The 7,849-nt window shown below is 35.4% G+C and overlaps 1 pseudogene; it reads left to right on the top strand.

The window, feature by feature from the left end:
• The first annotated feature begins 441 nt into the window (after nt 1-441).
• Nucleotides 442-538, top strand: LOC138839113 (U6 spliceosomal RNA; annotated as a pseudogene).
• Nucleotides 539-7,849: the final 7,311 nt, after the last annotated feature.

Raw genomic sequence — 7,849 nt, 5'->3', positions numbered from 1 at the left:
TCTGGTTGGTCTGTTCCTACATGGAAGAAGGGTAAACGTTCAGGTAGACATTTGTCCCAGCAAGACCTCATTTGGGAAATTTTAAGCTGCAGAAGTTTAGAAGTAGCTCTTAAGTAAGGCTTACTTTGAATCCATTAGCTTTACAAAGCTAACTGAGTTGATAAATAAGTACCTGAAAAGCCATCACCTTTGGACTTAGTTGAAAAGGTTTCAAAGTATGATCAAATTTAAAATGAAAATGACAAAATAGACACTGAAAAAATTGTAAATGTGAGTAATTGACCAAACGATATGTTTTTTCCACTATACACAGAATTTTAGAGAAATAAGATCAATAGCATTTTTAGGAACATTAAGAGTTCCTTGTTACAAATAGGGAACCATGGATATATGCCTGTATAAAGATTGAAACATTAAGTACTTAAATTTAGAGGGTACTGCATGCTTCAGAAGCAGGTCTACCCAAATTACAATACAGAGTTTAACATGGCACTTGCACAAAGATGATATGAAAATTTGTGAAGTATTCCATAATTTTCATTATTCTGATGCAAGAAATGAAAAACAGTTATTAAAAAGTTAATTACCAAAAAACAAGTGTAAAAATACATGTAATTTATAGAACTAAAGGTTAGTTTGACATCAGTGTATTAATTCTTCACCTTAGAAAGGCCTTTACATAGCATAACCTTTACAAAAATTGAAATTAGATAACATTGTAATTTTATCCCAAAGAAATAAAATAATATAAGGACCTAGGAAAAAAAAGAAATCTTAAACTTCTTCTATATGGAATGCAATCTGAAAGGACACATTTATTAATGAACCTATACATTATATAACAATGTAGAATTCCAAGTATTATATCTAGGAGCGAATGAAATAGATTATGTATATTATACAAACATAGATATACTTTTTTCAGAAAACTACGAGGAAAAACTTTAGTTTCTATACTATTCATTTCAACAGATAAGTTAAAATTATTTCTGATTTAAAAAAATCACAAACTGCAGAAATCATTATAGATATATACAAACAACTCTTGAATACATTTTGACATCAAAGTCAGGCAATTTACTTGGAAGAATACCATGGAATCCATGAATTTTTAAAGTAAGATTCTGCTGTTACTTTGTATTGTGAAAAAAAATTAAGGGACACAAAGGATGGACTGGCATTTTTGAAATTTAAGAAACGTAACCAAACCATTATGACTTAGGAGAACAATTTGTACAGCCTTCCACAACTTCAAAGAGGTAGTGATACATACTTATCCTATGGCAATATTAAATGCAGTTTCTTCCAAGTTTTTCTTCAGACCTGGTTTGATATAATGGTTCAAGAGAGTATCTTTTCTATTTCTATTCCCAGCAGCAAGATGCAGGGCAGTCAAGAGGCCTTATTTTGGGTATTGGTATCTGCATCATGATGAATTAAGAAAGAAGCCACTCTAATATTATTGTACATATAAGCACTGTGCAGGGTTGTCAGCCATTCAGAGTTATTGCATGAATATCTGCCTTGCGCTACCAACTCATAGACAATGTCTAAGTGTCCACTCTAGGCTTACCAATGAAGAGGGTTATATTCATCCTCATCCCTAGTATTCATCTGAGTGGCCTTTTTGGAAAGTAGTCTACACACCGTAGTAAGCCAATTAATTTCAACATCCCAAAGAATAAATTGGCTTGGATCCTACACCATATTTTTTTTCTTGCAATTGATACCATTTCTCACTTTTTCATCTTCTTCCTTGTCTTCGTCAAAATTTCCTAACCAGGGACTTTGAGTGCAAGTGGGAATGAGATGTCCACATATTTCACCAAGAGTTCACAATGGTTGAACTGGTCAGAAAAATCTGGTGAATTTCCTGCATATGTTTTTTCACCATGATTTATTTTCTCTTTTTCCATTTTTACTATTTTAAATTATTCGAACTGCATAGTAGGGAATTGATAGAGAGCAGAGGAAAGATTTTCCTCAGTATTCAAAAGTACAGGCTGAAAATGAGGACCAGTGGGGTATTCATGTGTAGCTTATTCTAGGAATGAGAAAATAGGAAACAATGCCTTCTATGTCAATGATTTGGGAAATACCATGTTATAGTGTAAAAGAACTCACTATTCAACATAAAGGCTTTAAGAGCTTTCTAATAGCTTTCTAATGTTGGTATCCAACATTAGAAAAAATGTATAATGCAGTAGTAAAATAGAAGTCCTTTGTATGACTACCTAAATTCTTTTTTTTTTAAATAGCTATACAACTCTGAATTTTTAAAAAATTTTTATTGTGAACATACTGTACAGATGGGTAACAATTACATGGGCAAGATAATGAGTACATTTCTTATCAAGCATTGTAGCCTCCTCTTTGTTTACACTTCACATCCCTTCCGAGACTCCCCCTGCCTCCCACCCAATCCTCCACCCACAGCAAAGTTGTAAAGTTCATTTTCGACATGACAACATGTACTTCTCATTGTTGCACCTGATCCATCTGTATCCTTAATTAAACGAATTGTTTTTCCCCATCCCCTCCTCAAATTATACCAACATCAAATAGAGTGAAAGCAAGGGTTATACTGTAGGGGAGGGACATACAAATCAACAAAGAAATAATCTTTTATATGCGTTAGAAACAAATGCATGAAAGAAAAAAAAAACTTTTAAATATATATCTAAGGGTTCATTTTCCTAACATCACACTATCTGACCTCTGCTTGACTCATACATATACTAGATATTGAAAATAAGGGAAACCATGGGACCTATGTTTATTTGAGCTTGGCTTACTTCACTTAATATAAATATTTCCAAGTCTTTCCATTTCCTAACAAATGGGGAAATGTCATTCTTTCTGATGGAGGCATAGAATTCCATTGTTTATATATACCACATTTTCTTGATCCATTCATCTACTGAGGGGCATCTGGGTTGGTTCCATATCTTAGCTATGATAAATAATGCTGCAATAATCATAGTTGTGCAGGTAAATTTAGTGTGGTCTTGTTTGTAAACATTTGGGTAAATGCCCAAAAGTGGGATTGCTGGGTCATAGGGGAGCTCTATGTGAAGTTTTTGAGGAACCTCCATACTGCTTTCCAAAGTGGTTGAACAAGTTTACATTCCCACCAACAATGAAGTAAGGTTCCCTTCTGTCCACATCCCCTCCAGCATCTGTTGTTGTTAGAGTTCTTGATTTTTGCCATTCTAACTGGGGTGAGGTGTTATCTCAATGTTGTTTTGATTTGCATTTCTTTTATGGCCAGGGATGTTGAGCATTTCTTCATTTGTCTATTGGAAATCCTTCTTTCTTATTCAGAGAAGTTTCTCTTTAAGGCTTTCGCCCACTTATTTAATGGGCAGTTGTTTCTTTGAGGATTTGTTGTTGGGGGATTTAATTTTTTGAGTTCCAAGTATATTTTAGATATGAGACCCTTGTCTGTTGTATGGCTAGTGAAGATCTTCTCCCAATCCGTGGGCTTTCTGTTGATCTTGCTAGCTATGTCCTTTGCCATGCAGAAGCTCTGCAACTTCATGCAATCACATTTGTCCAACCTTTCTTTGATTTGTTGTGTTTCCAGGTCTCTATTAAGAAAAATTCGGCCTGAGCCAAGGAGACCTAGGGTTTCTCCTATTCCATCCTGTAATGTTTTCAGAGTGTCTGCATTGACTTTGAGGTCTTTGATCCATTTTGAGTTGATTCTGGTGCAGGGTGATATATAAGGATCTAGCTTTAGTTTTCTACAAGTAATTAACCAATTTTGCCAGCACCACTTACTGAAGAGGCTGTCCTTCTTCCATTCTATTTTTTAGCTCCCTTATCGAAGATTAGATGGCTATACGTCTGTAGGTTCATTTATGGGTTTTCAATTCTATTCCATTGGTCCTGAAGTCTGTTCTTATGCCAAAACCAAGCTGTTTTGATTACTATGGCTTTATAGTAGAGTTTGAAATTTGGTATTGATATTCCTCCAGCAGTGTTCTTTCCGTTGATGAGCGTTTTTGCTATTTGTGGTCTTTTATTGTTCCATATGAATTTTTGGATTGCCTCTTCTATTTCCTTGAAGAATGAGGTTGGAATTTTGATAGGTATCGTGTTGAATTTGTAGATAACCTTGGGAAGTATTGCCAGTTTCATGATGTTAATCATTCCAATCCAGGAGCATGGGAGATTTTGCCATTTTTTAAGTTCTGTGTTGATTTCCTTTTTCAAGATTTTGAAGTTTTCATCATAGAGGTCCTTCACTTCTTTAGTAAAGTTAATTCCTAGGTATTTTATTTTTTGTTGGGCTATTACAAATGGAATTATTTTCCTAATTTCAGCCACACTTTCCTCATTGCTGGCATACAGGAAAGCCATTGATTTTGGGGGATTAATTTTATACCTTTCTACTTTGCCAAAGATTTGAATCAATTTGAGTAATTTTGGAGTGGAGTCTATGGGATTCTTTAAATACAAGATCATGTTGTCTGCAAAGAGGGAAAGTTTTATTCTTCTTTCCCTATTTGGATACCCTTTATGTCTGCATATTGTTTTACTGCTGTAGCTAGAAGAGAAGTGGAGACAGTGGACATCCTTGTCTTGTTCCTGAGTTAAGAAGAAATGGCTTTAATTTTTCACCATTATGTATAATGCTGGCTGTAGGTTTGTCATATACAGTCTTTGTTGTGTTGAGGAATGTTCCATGGATTCCTAATTTTTCCAAAACCTTCATCATAAAGGGGTGTTGGATCTTGTCGAATGCTTTTTCTGCATCTATTGAGATATCCATGTGGTTCTTCTCCTTGCTACTGTTGATGTGATGAATAATATTAATTGGTTTGCATATATTGAACCAGCTTTGCATCCCTGAAATGAATCATGTTTGATCGTGGTGTATGATTTTTTGGATGAATTTTTGAAGTCGATTGGGCAAAATTTTGTTGATAAGTTTTGCATCAATGTTCATCAAAGAAATGGGTCTATAGTTCTCTTTCTTTGATGAGTGCCTGGGATGAGGGTTATGCTGGCTTACTAGAATGTGCTTGGTAGTGAACTTTCTCTTTCAATTTTATTGAAGATTTGGAGGAGAATTGGTGTGATCTCTGCTTTGAAGGCCTTGTAGAATTCCGCTGAAAAACCATCTGGTCCTGGACTTTTCTTAGCTGGAAGGACTCTTATTGCTGTTTCTAATTCAATGCTTGATATGGGCTTGTTAAACTGGTTGAATTCATCTTGGTTTAGTTTTGGGATGTCAATATTTTCTAGGAAAAGGTCCATTTCTGTCAAGTTCTCAAACTTATTAGCATAAAGTTTTGAGAAGTATTCTCCTATAATGTTCTGAATCTTAGTTGTTTCTATGGTGATGTTTCCATTCTCATCTCGGAGTTTATTTATTTGGGTTTATTCTCTTTTTTTCTGATAGATTTGCTAAGGGTATGTCAATTTTGTTAATTTTTTCGAAGAACCAACTCTTTGTTTCATTGATTCTTTCTAAAGTTCTTTTGTATTCTAATTCATTTAATTCTGATTTAATTTTAATTATTTCTTTCCATCTACTGGATTGGGGTTTATCTTGCTCCTTTTTCATGGAGGGTTAAATGTGTCACTACTTTGTTGGTTTCAGATCTCTCCAATTTGATGATGTAGGAGTTCAGAGCTATAAAATGGCCTCTGAGTACTGCTGTGTCCCAGAGGAGCTGGTTATTTGTGTGCTCATTTTTGTTGAATAGCATGAACATTTGAATTTCCTTTCTAATCTCTTCCATGACCAACTTGTGATTCAGCAGTGAGTTGTTCAGTCTCCATGTGATACCAGACTTTCTTTGGTGGCATTTGGTGTTGAATTCTAATTTTATTCCCTTGTGGCCTGAGAGAAAGCAAGGTATAATTTCAATGTTTCTGAATTTAGACAAGTCTGCTTTGTGTCCTAAAATGTGGTCTATTTTGGAAAATGTTTCTTATGCTGCTGAGAAAATCGTGTATTCTAATGCTGCTGGGTGAAATATTTGGTAGATATCTGTTAAGTCTAGTTGATATATGCAGCTGTTTAGGTCTGTGGTTTCTCTGTTAAGTTTTTGCCGAGTTGATCTATCTAGTGGAGAGAGTGGTGTGTTAAAATCCCCAACAATTAATGTCTTTTGATTTATATGGGATTTGAGGGAAAGTAGTGTTTCTTGCATAAATGTGGGTGCTCCATTGTTTCGCGAGTAGATATTTATAAGTTAATATCATCTTGACGGAGAGATCCCTTAATTAATATGTAGCAACCTTCTTTATCTCTTCTCACGAATTTTAATTTAAAGTCTATTTTATCTGATATTAGGATTGCAACTCCCGCCTGTTTATGGGGGCTGATTGCTTAGTAGATTTTGTTCCAATCTTTAATATTGAAAATTTGTTTGTTTTTACGGGCAAGATGTGACTCCTGGAAGCAGTACATAGAAGGATCTTGTTTTTTATTCCGACTAGACAGTCTATGTCGCTTAATTGGAGAGTTAAGTCCGTTAACGTTAAGAGAAAGCACTGAGAGGTATTTGGGAGTTCCTGCCATGTTATCTACCTTCTTGGGGGCTGCAAAAACTGGGTTCTTTCTATGGTTCTTGGATTCTCAGTTTAGGTGCAGTTTCTTGGACTTTATTGTGGTCTCCTTGGTTTTCTATGTGTAGGACATTTTTAAGAATCTTTTGTAGGGCTGGTTTGCTAGAGATGTATTGTTTCAATTTTTCTTTGTTATGGAAGGTTTTTATTTGGCCTTCAATTATGAAGGAGAGTTTAGCTGGGTACAGTATTCTTGGTTGATAGTTGTTTGTTGTTAGGGCGTGGCATACAACATTCCAAGCTATTTTGGCTTTGATTGTCTCTGCTGAGAAATCTGAGGTGATTCTAATTGGTTTCCCTTTATAGGTGATTAATCTTTTTTCCTTGACAGCTTTAAGGATCTTTTCCTTGGTCTGTGTTAATCCTGTGGATTATGATGTGATGGTGGGATGTCCTATTCTGGTCTGGTCTGTTTGGAGTTCTAAAACCTTCGTGTATCTGAATAGGCCTATCTTTTTGTATGTTTGGGAATTTCTCTGCTAGGATCCTGTTAAACAAATTTCCTAGGCCATTAACTTCTGTTTCTAGGTGCTATAATATCTAGGCTGTCTTCAATCCCTGAGATTCGATCTTCTGCATGGTATAACCTGCTGTCAAGACTTTCTACTTTGTTTTTTTATTTCTTTTGCTTCTAGTTAGTCAGTTTTGATGGCTTCAAATTCTTTGTTGAAGCTTTGTTTTAGATCTTGTATGAACTTCTTTACCTCCTTAATATGATTTTCAGTGTTTATTCTCAGATAACTTAGTTGTTTGGTTATGGTTTCCTTGCATTCCCATTCCTTCTGTTGGGTTCCATTGAGCATTCCCTTTGTGGTATCCCTGACTTTCTTCAGCTCTTTGTTAATGGATTCCATGTATGCCTTTAGTGATCTTTTGTATTCTCTTCCTGCTGTCTCAATTCCTGTATTACTGTTTGATTAGCTTCCTCCTGTTCGTGCAATTCCTGTAGTTCTCTTTGAGTGTTCTCAGCCTGCTAATGCCGTTCCTGCCTTTCTCTTTGAGTATTCTCAAGCTGCTTATGCAAATCCTGTATCAGTTTTTGAGTAGCTTCCTCACACTTATGATATTCCTGTATGAACTTTTGGATTGCCTCCTCTCTCTCCCTACACGCTCATACAGAGTCCTTTCTATGCTTTCAATCTTTTCATTTATCATGTTGCCAGCAGTGTTTGTAGAGCTATTTGTGAATTCTCCTCTGGATTATTCATTATCTGTTCTGTCCCCTGATTATCAAGATTGGGAATTGAGATAACCGGATTTGCAA

Source organism: Dipodomys merriami, unplaced genomic scaffold, assembly GCF_024711535.1.
Source record: "Dipodomys merriami isolate MVZ:Mamm:240054 unplaced genomic scaffold, mDipMer1.0.p SCAF_293, whole genome shotgun sequence".
Taxonomy (NCBI): Eukaryota; Metazoa; Chordata; class Mammalia; order Rodentia; family Heteromyidae; genus Dipodomys; species Dipodomys merriami.
Note: the sequence above shows the minus strand (reverse complement) of the source record. Positions and strands in the feature narration are given on the sequence as shown.